The 13,950-nt window shown below is 35.3% G+C and overlaps 2 long non-coding RNA genes across 2 annotated transcripts; both read right to left on the bottom strand.

Annotated features, from left to right (window-relative positions):
- Positions 1-1,962: 1,962 nt before the first annotated feature.
- On the bottom strand, positions 1,963-3,041 carry LOC130466766 (uncharacterized). Its single transcript, XR_008926919.1, has 3 exons — positions 2,920-3,041; positions 2,544-2,829; positions 1,963-2,027 (listed from the first exon to the last, which is right to left on the bottom strand). It is a non-coding gene; the product is annotated as an uncharacterized lncRNA (long non-coding RNA).
- Positions 3,042-9,905: 6,864 nt separating this feature from the next.
- LOC130466765 (uncharacterized) lies at positions 9,906-10,888 on the bottom strand. Its single transcript, XR_008926918.1, has 3 exons — positions 10,860-10,888; positions 10,484-10,769; positions 9,906-9,967 (listed from the first exon to the last, which is right to left on the bottom strand). It is a non-coding gene; the product is annotated as an uncharacterized lncRNA (long non-coding RNA).
- Positions 10,889-13,950: the final 3,062 nt, after the last annotated feature.

The raw sequence follows: 13,950 nt of genomic DNA, 5'->3' as shown, positions 1-13,950 counted from the left end.
TACAAATTAATTAAACCTAGAATCCTACAAGAACTCTAATTCAATTAATTTATCAAATAGAATTAGGAATTTAATCATTAACCGAACTCTGCATGTTTTAGGAAACGTGCACGAACACAAACACTTGCACACACACGCACGGCAGCCACGATGGGCCCCCATGCGTGCGCGCGAGCAGCAGCCCACGCAGCGCCCGCGCGCGCTGCGCGCTGCGCAGCCTGCTGGGCCTGGCCTTGCGCTGGGCCTGGCGTGGCTGTTTGTGCGGCGCGCTTGGCTTGCTGGGCGATGGCCTGGCTTCGTGCTGGGCCTCGTCCGGCAGGCCTCGTCCGATGCTTATTCGTACGATGCGCTTCCGATTAAATTTTCCGATTCCGGAATTCATTTCCGATACGAACAATATTTAATATTTCCGATTCCGGAATTAATTTCCGTTTCGAACAAATATTTAATATTTCCGTTTCCGGAATTATTTTCCGATTCCGGTAATATTTCCGATTCTGACAATATTTCCGTTTCCGGCAATATTTCCGATTCTGGCAATATTTCCATTTCCGATAATATTTTCCGATACGTACCATGTTTCCGTTTCCGGCAACATCTACGACTTGGATAATATTTATATTTCCGATACGATCCATATTTCCGTTTCCGGCAATATCATCGTTTCCGGAGTATTCATTTCTTGCCTGTGACGATCTTAGCTCCCACTGAAACCAAGATCCGTTGGTTCCGAATATTCATAGATGGAGTATTTAATGCCATTAAATACTTGATCCGTTTACGTACTATTTGTGTGACCCTACGGGTTCAGTCAAGAGTAAGCTGTGGATTAATATCATTAATTCCACTTGAACTGAAGCGGCCTCTAGCTAGGCATTCAGCTCACTTGATCTCACTGATTTATTAACTTGTTAATTAATACTGAACCGCATTTATTAGACTTAACATAGAATGCATACTTGGACCAAGGGCATTATTTCCTTCAATCACATGATCAATAAGGCATAGCCATGATCAACATGCACAAGCAAAAGCACGTAATCAGCAAAGCTGAGTACTACATACTAAATCAATAATAATCCTAACATGATACTAATAACGTAAGTAAGAATAACCAAGACACATTCACTTTCGTATCACAGTTGACTAGACTAGACTGGACTAGACTTTCATAACATTAATATTATTTTAGTTGAAATAGACAATGGACCGAGTTGTCCGTCCAACAGTCTTCACTAAGGAAGACGAGGTACGGGCGCGACTCCGTAACCTCACTGACCTAAGATATCGAGGAACATTTGAATAAAAATAGGACACGGTGATCAATCCGGTCCCAGAAAAGGCCATGGGCTACCACCATGAACCCCAACTCCTGTTTGTCCGTCACTTTAGACGTGCACAGTCTAAAGCTATTGCTACCCAGTTTCACTTTACATGATTTACAAATTGAGACTATGTTATGACTCAACAATCACATAAGGCATACAATCCACATTCGTTCACAACTGTTTTTATCTTAGAATTAAGTACGTGATCATAAAGGCATCAATCAAGACTCATTCCAATTTACCCAACCTTTCCTTTAACCATGATCAACCCTGTATATGGGTATAAAGTTTCAACTTACTAAACAAGGTCCTCGGCCCTCATAAAGTAGTGAAAAGCTAAAAAGGGAACAACAATCAACTGATCTGAATCAACATATACAAAGTAATCTAGTGTTCCCAATCAAACATGTTTGCATCAATCATCCATACTAACATGTTATAATTCTCTTAATGCAATATAGGTTCAATACGTCCATCCAACAGTATTAAACATGCAATTTCAACCTGACTAGGTTCGTCGATAATATCAACATCACCAAGTTCAACAATAATATCAACATAGCCAAGTTCAACAACAAATTCAACATGGTTTCAACAATTAGCACACATTCCGAGCACACAGGTATGTACGTACCTTGTGTAAACAAACTGATAGGCCACTTTAACACTTTCAAAAGTTGCCTAAAGAGAATTCTCCGCCTAAAACAACCAACAAATAATCCCAATCAATTTCCAATCATTGGCAACCATAATAAAGCATTCTAAATGCATCCTAAACATATTTAGAACATTCCCCAATATCAAAACTTAAACCTTTGATTTCCTAGCATCATAATTTTTGAATTAGTGATTGAAATTCGTTGAAAACTTTTTGCAAACATCGTACTTTAAATTTTCAGCAATATAAATTCATTTAAAAAACTTCACTAAGACCAATTAACGTTCTTAGAACGTTGAAACAATCAATTCCAAAATCCCTAATCATCCCACCATGATTTCCAACCATTAAAGACTTAAAATTCCCGCTTTAACTAATTCAAAAATCTCGTTTCAGTCAATTTGTGAAATCTGAAAATCAATAATTTAATTATGCAACATTACAATTTGAAATTCATAAATAAGTCATAAAAGTCATAAATTTAATTCAATCCAACATAGATTAACTTAATAACATATAATTAAAATTAGATTAGCTTTAGGTTTTCAAGAATTAACCAACAAGGGATGACGAAGGTGGCAGGCGGTGTGAGGTGCGGCCGGCAGCGGAAGAACTGCTCGGCGGCAGCGGAGGAGTGGTTGCACGACTAGGCGGCGGTTGTGCAAAAATCGAAAGAGGAGGAGGCAAGAAATGAAATAACTTAAGAAGGAAGAAAAACGAATGAGAAAAAGAAAAGGAAAAACGAATGAGAGGAAGAAGGACGAAGGTGCGGAGAGCGTTACCGATGGAGGAAGACCGGTGGTCTTGGTCGCCGGCAGTCGAGCTCGGTGGCTGATGTGGTTGCTGTGAGGAAAACGAAGTACTCGAGTGAAGAGAAGGGCACGAAAACAACGAAAGACAAAAGAAGAAGACGAAGGAAAGGAGGAGTGTTACCGTGCAGCAGCGACGGCGGAGGAGCGCCGGCGGTGGTGGCGGCGGCGTGGACAGCAGCGTGAGGGAGAAGGGTTTGAGTTGGTTTGATTTCTTTCACGTGAACTTGGAGCAGAGGTTTTGATTTGTTTATTTTGTTTTTACGTAAAATTGAAGGAGAGGAAAGGGGTTGGGTAATTTTGTTTGGGTTTCTCTATTGGGCCTTGTAAACTTGGGCTAGGATTGGAATTGATGTTGTTTGAATCCAAAAATAGTTAGGATTGTTTATCCAAATTCAATCAAACGCGTTTTCGTAATTCGAATTCTTTTCAACGTAAAATTCTAAAATTACTTTTAATTTCATAAATCGTTAAAATATTTAAAACGTAAATAAAATAAATATACGTTAATTATATATTTATTACTAAAATTCATAAATTCTATTTAAATATAAATAATATACGTTAAAATATATTTAATAAAATTTATAAATTTACGGGGGATTACATCTTACCAGGACTAAAAGATGCGTATTGATTAGTGCTTGGACCTAGTCGAAATAGGTTGGTAATTACATAACGTGTGCTTGGTAGTCACCGAAGAAACAACTTCAATTCTACACGATTACAAACAAATGTAAACAAGGCGCAAAGTTACTAGTATGGGGATGCAGAAAGGTAATTGGTATGGTGTTGCATATACGTAATGCATAGAAGGTACCATATCACAGCATGGTAATAGCCAGGTGGTATCCACAACATATAGGTAATTGGTAATGACCATAATCTAAAGTTGGTGACTAACAAGAGAAATAACTGTGCGAATCACTCGAGAAGTTAATTTCTATTAATCCTTCTTAAGACATATAACGAAATGGTTTGAAACCTTGGTGTGTGTCACACAATCCTTTGGTAATTACGTCAGATAGAATGGATGCAAAATATTAGCAAAATTAACAGGGTAATTAAGATGTAAACAAAAATATTTCACAAGATAGGCTATTACCAATTACTATCTTAGTGCTTACCAGGAATAAAAGATGCGTATTGATTAGTGCTTGGACCTATTCAAAATAGGTTGGTAATTACATAGAGTGTGCTTGGTAGTCACCGAAGAAACAACTTTAATTCTACACGATTACAAACAAATGTAAACAAGGCGCAAAGTTACTAGTTATTTGATTTGGCGGAGTTCATAGCTTTGATAAAAACCACTTCGTTTCTGGTAAACACTGGTCATTGTAATAACTTAACCACATATATACTCATTCTAACCAAATACATTTACATATTTACATAGATAGTCATTTACAAATACGATAATCATCACAAACACAACTACACAAGTACGTACTTTTAATAATTAAAAACACTAATAGAAACAACCACACTCGATCATAAAAATGTGGAACCCAACGTACAAATCAATTTAACAACCAAATAGAGTGATCTTAATAGGTTCAATATCTAGATTCAGTTCAATTACCCGTTGTTCCACTGTATCATACTGGGCAAGCAATTGTTTGATATACTCGCACAGTTGAGGGAGTTTTGCAATGTGTAATGCCTTGTGCAACGACGTGAACAAATTCCTTTGATAAGACTTTAGCCTCATAGGGTTTCAATTGACACGACAACAGGTGCGGAGGTCAAACGCTCTTTTAAAATCTAGAAAACTTTTTACATTTCTTACTCCACTCGAATTTCGATTCCTCTTTCAACAAGTTGGTCAATGGTTTTGCTCTCTTCGAAAAGTCTTTCACAACCTCCTATAATGATCATCTAGGCCTAGAAAACTTTAGATATCGGACACGTTCTTGGAATAGGTCACTCACTCACATCTTGAATCTTAGCCGGATCTACAGAGACTCTTTCTGGTCAACTTTTCCTTTTTACCAACCTCATTATTCCTTTCATGGATGTATAACTTTTGGGCACAACTCCTAGCTCTTTCACCAATTCATATATTTCTTTTCATCTTTTCAAGACGCCAAATGATTTCTAACGATCCTGGACCACTCGAATTTCTCTTAAATTTATTCCCTCACGTAACATAGTTTCCAATCAATTTAGTCCCTCACTTTTCCGTCGATGTCACTTATTCACACATGACTTCAAGATTCGTATACTTCATTCACATAAAAATAAGTTCTTTCTAAGCGTCTCCAAATAATCCTCAAGTGTTTGTCATGCTCTTTCTCATTCCTTGAATAAATCAGGATATCATCAATAACACAATAACGAACTTAATTCGGAATTCGTAGAAAATCTCATTCATCAAATCCATAAGTAATGCATGTGCATTGGTTAACCCAAAAGACGTTACTATAAACCTTTAATGACAATGACGAATCCTAATGAGGTCTTAGGCCCTTATCAGCTATTCTCAATTGGTGGTACTTCAAACGCAAATCAGTCTTCGAGAACACACTCGCCCAATTCAATTGATCCAATATGTCATCTATCCTAGGCAAAGGATACTTGTTCTTGATGGTTACATTGCTTAGCTCCCTAAAATCAATACCCAATCTCACATTCTCGTCTTTCTTCTTAATAAACAACACCAGAGCTCCCCGTGGTGATGCATTAGGCCTAATATACCCCTCATCGAACCATTCTTGAAACTATGTCTTCAATTCACTCATTTTAGGAGTTGCCATTCTATCAAGTGCTCTGGATATAGGTGTCGGTCAGGGATTCAACTCCATTGTGAACTCAAGGGCTCTAGTTGGTGACGTACTCGCAATTTCACTCGGAAACACATCAAAGAATTCATTCACCATGGGAACATCCTCGATCTTCACTCCAACTTCTTTACTCACATCTAGCACCCTACAGAAAAATAATTCACACTCCTTATCATCAATTTCCTCACTTGCATTGCAGAAATAACCCCAAGGTTCTTGGATTTCTCAAAACGTCTATATGAGGTCAAATTTCCAATAGGGTTCCTTATACTTAGTTTCTGAATTACACACTCTAACTTGGCCTTGAACAAACTTAGTCAATCCATCCTCAGAATTACATCTAGGTTTCCCAGATTAAACTCTATCAAATCAGAAAGAAGACGCAATCTTTTATCTTCAAAGGCGAATTCTTAAACAACTTGGTACACCTTATGGTTACACCAGTAGACATAATAACAGGTAAATCAATCATTCAAAATCTACTAACTTCAGACTCTTAATAACAGATGACAAAACAAAAGAATAAGTTGCTCCCGAATCAAATAATGTTTTAACTAGCACGGAGTAAATAGAAAAAGTAACATAAACTAAGTCAACAGGTTGTTCAGCTTCATTTCGACTTATCACAGACAGTTTACCCGGGGACTTGTTATGGTTGTTATTCTAATTAGCAGACTTATGGAGGTTTCCTTGGCTGTTTTGCGACCCTATAGGCTTCGAACTCTAGTTTCTTGACTGGTTAAATCCCGACTTCACCTGGTTACCACTCTCATTACCATTTTGTTCCTTTTTTCTGCTTAGTAAAGCACTCATACTTCCTATGCCCCTTTTTCTGACAATAGTTACAGTTCATTAATTCTCCCTTACAATTCCTACCAGGATGGTTGTTATTGCACATCTTACAGTGATACACTCTCTCATATTGGTTCCTATTGTTGTGCCCCTGTTTGTTCCTTCCTTGAAAGTTTTCATATCCATTCCCATTCCCATTTTCATTCATATTCCTCTTGAAATTCCCTTGGTTTTCCCCAGCATTAAACTCTTTTCTTTTCTCCCCAAGAACAATATTTTTCTTGTCCCTTCTACACTGCAAACCATAAATATGAACAGCTTTCCCATACACAATATCCAAAGATGTAAAGGTTTCCCACCTAATCCTAATTGGATCTCCTCAGTCAAACCTTGCTAAGCCTAACTCTATTCTCTCTCCACCATAAATCAGCTTCATCTTTCAAGTACATGACAACTTGACACACTCTCATATTCTAAGGACAGTTCACCGCCTCAAACAATTTCTCAAACTCTCTAACCTATTTCTCTAAAAAGTAAAATCAGTTTCCCCCTTGAAGTATGGTGACTTAACTTTGACTAACCTTTCAAACATGTCCCTAGCAGAATCAGGACACTCAGTTCTTTCCTGTGTCAGTTTTTGCGAAAAGCAGCAACTAACTCACTGTGGTTGTTTTCCATTCTAGTACGCGGCCTGAAATTTATGACTCTACCTTAGGTTCGGTACCTGACTTATAGTTCATTCCCTACGGAGGAAATATTTGATTTGATAATAGAAATCACCTCAACAAACACTTATTCAAGAAAGTACAACAATATTAGATTAATCCTCGTCACTCATTCATGAAAAAAAAATTATCTCCATCAAAGACACACAATTTGAAAATCAATGAATGGAAATTCAATCACAACAAATAAGTAATAATATTCCCATTCGCGTGCCCAAAATAAACTCTGGACCATTTGGATTATCAATAATCTAACTTTTACTCCTCGAAAGAAAAAAAAATGTTGATAACACTTCCTAAACCATAACACTATATTTGTCCTAAAATAAAATAAAGGTTCTATGACATAAACATAAACTATTGTTGGGCGAATTATGGAATTCTCATATTGGAAACGAATACTTTAACTTTTATTGCTAATTCTATAAAGGTTTAATACATCATTGAAAAGAATAAAGAATAACTTAAACTCCTATTGCTTTAACTTTAAACTGTTGTAGCTTTGCTACTTATTCTCCAAAACATTTAAGAACAAACTAACTATTACAACTTCAAATGTTTAAGGCATCTTGTCTATCTGTTCTTTCCTTGGAAATTTGTGAAGTGAAATCTAGATCCTCAGTATTCGTCGATCTTCTCAAAGGATCTTATGTTGGTGTACTTGGAAAGAAGCGTTTTATTCATGAAACAAACAACTTAAGATCTTACTAACGATTTCCCAACCAAAGCATAATCAGAATTCAATAAAACAATAAGTTTGGTGGAATCAAACAATTTCTATGCACATTTACATGCAACAGTTAAACATTTAACACATGCACATAGCAATTAATTCTTATGCTAGCAATTAACTACTAATGCACATATAATTCTATCCCATATGCCCTTTCCTATATTACCCATCTCTCATAATAAATCATAATAGGTCAAACATTGAAGAATTTAAAGAATAAAACAAGAACGATTAAAAAAAAAAAAAATTATTAAACGAATAAATAATAAACGAATATATATTTTTTTTTTAAACGAATAAATAATAAGAAATTTTTATTAAACGAATAAATAATAAACGAATAAATATTTATTAAACGAATAAATATTAAACGAATAAATATACTTAAGGAATAAGATTTTTATTTTATTTTTTTCGAATATATTTAATTTAATTTCGAAAATAAAGAAAAACGTACTTAATTCACATAAACGAAAAGTTTCGAATAAATAAGTTAATTCCGAACTTAAATAAGAAATGTTAATATACTTTCGAACAAAATAAAATGAAGTTGGTCCCCCAAAAAAAAGTACGCATTTTTTTAATGATATAATAAGTAGAAGCTCAATTCTAGGAAATTCGTTTTAGGAAACTAGCTAGTTTAGGCGCCTAAAAATTTAAAAAGTAAACACGAAAAATCAATAAAACCTATAGCTCCAAAATACCACTTTGTAACACCCCGACAGTTCCCTCTTTTCTAAAATAACCTTTTTATATAAAACGTAGAGAATTATCAAGGCATTATCGCCCGTGTGAAAACGTATCGGCTTATTCAGAATTTTGCAGCGGAAAACATAATAACTAACTTTAATAATTTAAATAAGTCAACTACGGAATAAAATCTAAAACCAACCAACAAAACAAAGTCAACGTAATTAATTAAAACAAAGTTCGAGTCTCTTTAAAACAGGCCAAACAAATTCAACATCAAACTTAAAACAAAACAATTTAATAACTACACCGCTCTTCAATCCCGAACCCCATGATGCATCACCTTCAAACCTGTAATGGACGATGCTTATTGATCCCTAGAGACTGCTCACCAAGATTGGGTCATCACATAATCAATAAGGCATAGCCATGATCAACATGCACAAGCAAAAGCACGTAATCAGCAAAGCTGAGTACTACATACTAAATCAATAATAATCCTAACATGATACTAATAACGTAAGTAAGAATAACCAAGACACATTCACTTTCGTATCACAGTTGACTAGACTAGACTGGACTAGACTTTCATAACATTAATATTATTTTAGTTGAAATAGACAATGGACCGAGTTGTCCGTCCAACAGTCTTCACTAAGGAAGACGAGGTACGGGCGCGACTCCGTAACCTCACTGACCTAAGATATCGAGGAACATTTGAATAAAAATAGGACACGGTGATCAATCCGGTCCCAGAAAAGGCCATGGGCTACCACCATGAACCCCAACTCCTGTTTGTCCGTCACTTTAGACGTGCACAGTCTAAAGCTATTGCTACCCAGTTTCACTTTACATGATTTACAAATTGAGACTCTGTTATGACTCAACAATCACATAAGGCATACAATCCACATTCGTTCACAACTGTTTTTATCTTAGAATTAAGTACGTGATCATAAAGGCATCAATCAAGACTCATTCCAATTTACCCAACCTTTCCTTTAACCATGATCAACCCTGTATATGGGTATAAAGTTTCAACTTACTAAACAAGGTCCTCGGCCCTCATAAAGTAGTGAAAAGCTAAAAAGGGAACAACAATCAACTGATCTGAATCAACATATACAAAGTAATCTAGTGTTCCCAATCAAACATGTTTGCATCAATCATCCATACTAACATGTTATAATTCTCTTAATGCAATATAGGTTCAATACGTCCATCCAACAGTATTAAACATGCAATTTCAACCTGACTAGGTTCGTCGATAATATCAACATCACCAAGTTCAACAATAATATCAACATAGCCAAGTTCAACAACAAATTCAACATGGTTTCAACAATTAGCACACATTCCGAGCACACAGGTATGTACGTACCTTGTGTAAACAAACTGATAGGCCACTTTAACACTTTCAAAAGTCGCCTAAAGAGAATTCTCCGCCTAAAACAACCAACAAATAATCCCAATCAATTTCCAATCATTGGCAACCATAATAAAGCATTCTAAATGCATCCTAAACATATTTAGAACATTCCCCAATATCAAAACTTAAACCTTTGATTTCCTAGCATCATAATTTTTGAATTAGTGATTGAAATTTGTTGAAAACTTTTTGCAAACATCGTACTTTAAATTTTCAGCAATATAAATTCATTTAAAAAACTTCACTAAGACCAATTAACGCTCTTAGAACGTTGAAACAATCAATTCCAAAATCCCTAATCATCCCACCATGATTTCCAACCATTAAAGACTTAAAATTCCCGCTTTAACTAATTCAAAAATCTCGTTTCAGTCAATTTGTGAAATCTGAAAATCAATAATTTAATTATGCAACATTACAATTTGAAATTCATAAATAAGTCATAAAAGTCATAAATTTAATTCAATCCAACATAGATTAACTTAATAACATATAATTAAAATTAGATTAGCTTTAGGTTTTCAAGAATTAACCAACAAGGGATGACGAAGGTGGCAGGCGGTGTGAGGTGCGGCCGGCAGCGGAAGAACTGCTCGGCGGCAGCGGAGGAGTGGTTGCACGACTAGGCGGCGGTTGTGCAAAAATCGAAAGAGGAGGAGGCAAGAAATGAAATAACGTAAGAAGGAAGAAAAACGAATGAGAAAAAGAAAAGGAAAAACGAATGAGAGGAAGAAGGACGAAGGTGCGGAGAGCGTTACCGATGGAGGAAGACCGGTGGTCTTGGTCGCCGGCAGTCGAGCTCGGTGGCTGATGTGGTTGCTGTGAGGAAAACGAAGTACTCGAGTGAAGAGAAGGGCACGAAAACAACGAAAGACAAAAGAAGAAGACGAAGGAAAGGAGGAGTGTTACCGTGCAGCAGCGACGGCGGAGGAGCGCCGGCGGAGGAGCGCCGGCGGTGGTGGCGGCGGCGTGGACAGCAGCGTGAGGGAGAAGGGTTTGAGTTGGTTTGATTTCTTTCACGTGAACTTGGAGCAGAGGTTTTGATTTGTTTATTTTGTTTTTACGTAAAATTGAAGGAGAGGAAAGGGGTTGGGTAATTTTGTTTGGGTTTCTCTATTGGGCCTTGTAAACTTGGGCTAGGATTGGAATTGATGTTGTTTGAATCCAAAAATAGTTAGGATTGTTTATCCAAATTCAATCAAACGCGTTTTCGTAATTCGAATTCTTTTCAACGTAAAATTCTAAAATTACTTTTAATTTCATAAATCGTTAAAATATTTAAAACGTAAATAAAATAAATATACGTTAATTATATATTTATTACTAAAATTCATAAATTATATTTAAATATAAATAATATACGTTAAAATATATTTAATAAAATTTATAAATTTACGGGGGATTACATCTTACCAGGACTAAAAGATGCGTATTGATTAGTGCTTGGACCTAGTCGAAATAGGTTGGTAATTACATAACGTGTGCTTGGTAGTCACCGAAGAAACAACTTCAATTCTACACGATTACAAACAAATGTAAACAAGGCGCAAAGTTACTAGTATGGGGATGCAGAAAGGTAATTGGTATGGTGTTGCATATACGTAATGCATAGAAGGTACCATATCACAGCATGGTAATAGCCAGGTGGTATCCACAACATATAGGTAATTGGTAATGACCATAATCTAAAGTTGGTGACTAACAAGAGAAATAACTGTGCGAATCACTCGAGAAGTTAATTTCTATTAATCCTTCTTAAGACATATAACGAAATGGTTTGAAACCTTGGTGTGTGTCACACAATCCTTTGGTCATTACGTCAGATAGAATGGATGCAAAATATTAGCAAAATTAACAGGGTAATTAAGATGTAAACAAAAATATTTCACAAGATAGGCTATTACCAATTACTATCTTAGTGCTTACCAGGAATAAAAGATGCGTATTGATTAGTGCTTGGACCTATTCAAAATAGGTTGGTAATTACATAGAGTGTGCTTGGTAGTCACCGAAGAAACAACTTTAATTCTACACGATTACAAACAAATGTAAACAAGGCGCAAAGTTACTAGTTATTTGATTTGGCGGAGTTCATAGCTTTGATAAAAACCACTTCGTTTCTGGTAAACACTGGTCATTGTAATAACTTAACCACATATATACTCATTCTAACCAAATACATTTACATATTTACATAGATAGTCATTTACAAATACGATAATCATCACAAACACAACTACACAAGTACGTACTTTTAATAATTAAAAACACTAATAGAAACAACCACACTCGATCATAAAAATGTGGAACCCAACGTACAAATCAATTTAACAACCAAATAGAGTGATCTTAATAGGTTCAATATCTAGATTCAGTTCAATTACCCGTTGTTCCACTGTATCATACTGGGCAAGCAATTGTTTGATATACTCGCACAGTTGAGGGAGTTTTGCAATGTGTAATGCCTTGTGCAACGACGTGAACAAATTCCTTTGATCAGACTTTAACCTTTTCTTCTCTTCCTCACAAATTTTAAGGCCGGTTGCCATTTACTTATTCACTTCTGCAATTCCTTTCTCCGCTTCATCATATCGTTCGAGCAAATACTTCAAAGTTTTTGAATCATTGTCATTGCCTTCCCAACGTAGGTTGGTTGTCCTATCGGATATGCGTTCACGTAGCAATTTCTTCGCCTGCTTGATTTCGTCATTTGCCCTCTTAATGGGATGAATGTCTTGGGGTTTTGGGGGTGGTTTGAATGAGGGATCCATTGAATTTTTTTGATGTTTGAACGATGAATGATATACGAGTTATTAAAATGTACGAACTGTGTACCCTATTTATGGGGAAAATATTACCCATAGAGGGGATATTAATTTTCCTAAAACCGAAATCAAACAACCAAAAAGAATAACTAGAAAATAACTTCCATAAATTGGATAATAATAATTGTTACATGTTGAATAATAATAACCTATTAATAATAATAACTGTTCTCTCATCTTGATGGGTTCCATCAAAAAATATTAATAACTGTTGTTGTACATGTTGAATAATAATAACCTATTGATGATAAATAACCTATTAATAATAATAATAATAATTGTTCTCCCATCTTGATGGGTTCCCTCGAAAAATATTAATAACTGTTGTTGTACATGTTGAATAATAATAACCTATTGATGATAACTATTTATAGGTAATTGTTGTTGTTACCCATAGATGGTAATTACCTGGGATAACGGAAGGTAATTACCTAGGAAACATGAAGCTAATCACCTTAAACCTTACATGGTAACTACCATGATTATAAAGTGTTCATGATATAACTACTAACTTACCACAAAATAATTCCAAACATAATTTACCTATTAACCAATTACATAAATATCGTAAGTATTGCATGATGTCGTATAAATTTTTTGTCATTTCCAAGTAATTCCGTGGTAAGTGGAAAACATATAGTAGTCAACATATTGTTAGGTCATTATCAATAGAATATAGAACATAAAATAATTTGAAACCTTGGTCATTATTAAATATTGCTTTTGTCATTTTGAACCCACTTCAACAACTAGTATAGTATATCCATTATTAAATTCCACAATGTTTTAAGCATGTTTTATAATATGAGTTTGTAATTTGATTAATTTGGATATTTAAATTGCGAAAATGGGGGGGGGGGGGGGGGGGTGAGAATTTAAGAATCGTAAATAAGAAGGTGAAAATTGAATGAGAAAGAGTAAAAAAGATAATCACATAATTTGGGTAAAGAGAAGCTTAATTTGTGGGTTCCACGCGCTAACGTTGTCATTAACTTTGCCGTTAACTTTGCCGTTAAAAGGTGGTAAAATGAATTTTTATTTATACTTTTAGGTGGTAAAATAAAAGTTTGAGAATTTTAGGTGGTAAAACACAAATTCAGATTTTTTTTTTAGGTGGTCAAACACAAAATTTCCTTTCCATATCCAATGCAAGAAAAATGTTGGCTAACTAAAAT

The sequence above is a fragment of the Spinacia oleracea genome, chromosome 2 (assembly GCF_020520425.1).
Source record: "Spinacia oleracea cultivar Varoflay chromosome 2, BTI_SOV_V1, whole genome shotgun sequence".
Lineage (NCBI taxonomy): Eukaryota > Viridiplantae > Streptophyta > Magnoliopsida > Caryophyllales > Amaranthaceae > Spinacia > Spinacia oleracea.
The sequence above is the reverse complement of the archived record's forward strand: the minus strand, read 5'-3'. Positions and strand labels throughout refer to the sequence as shown.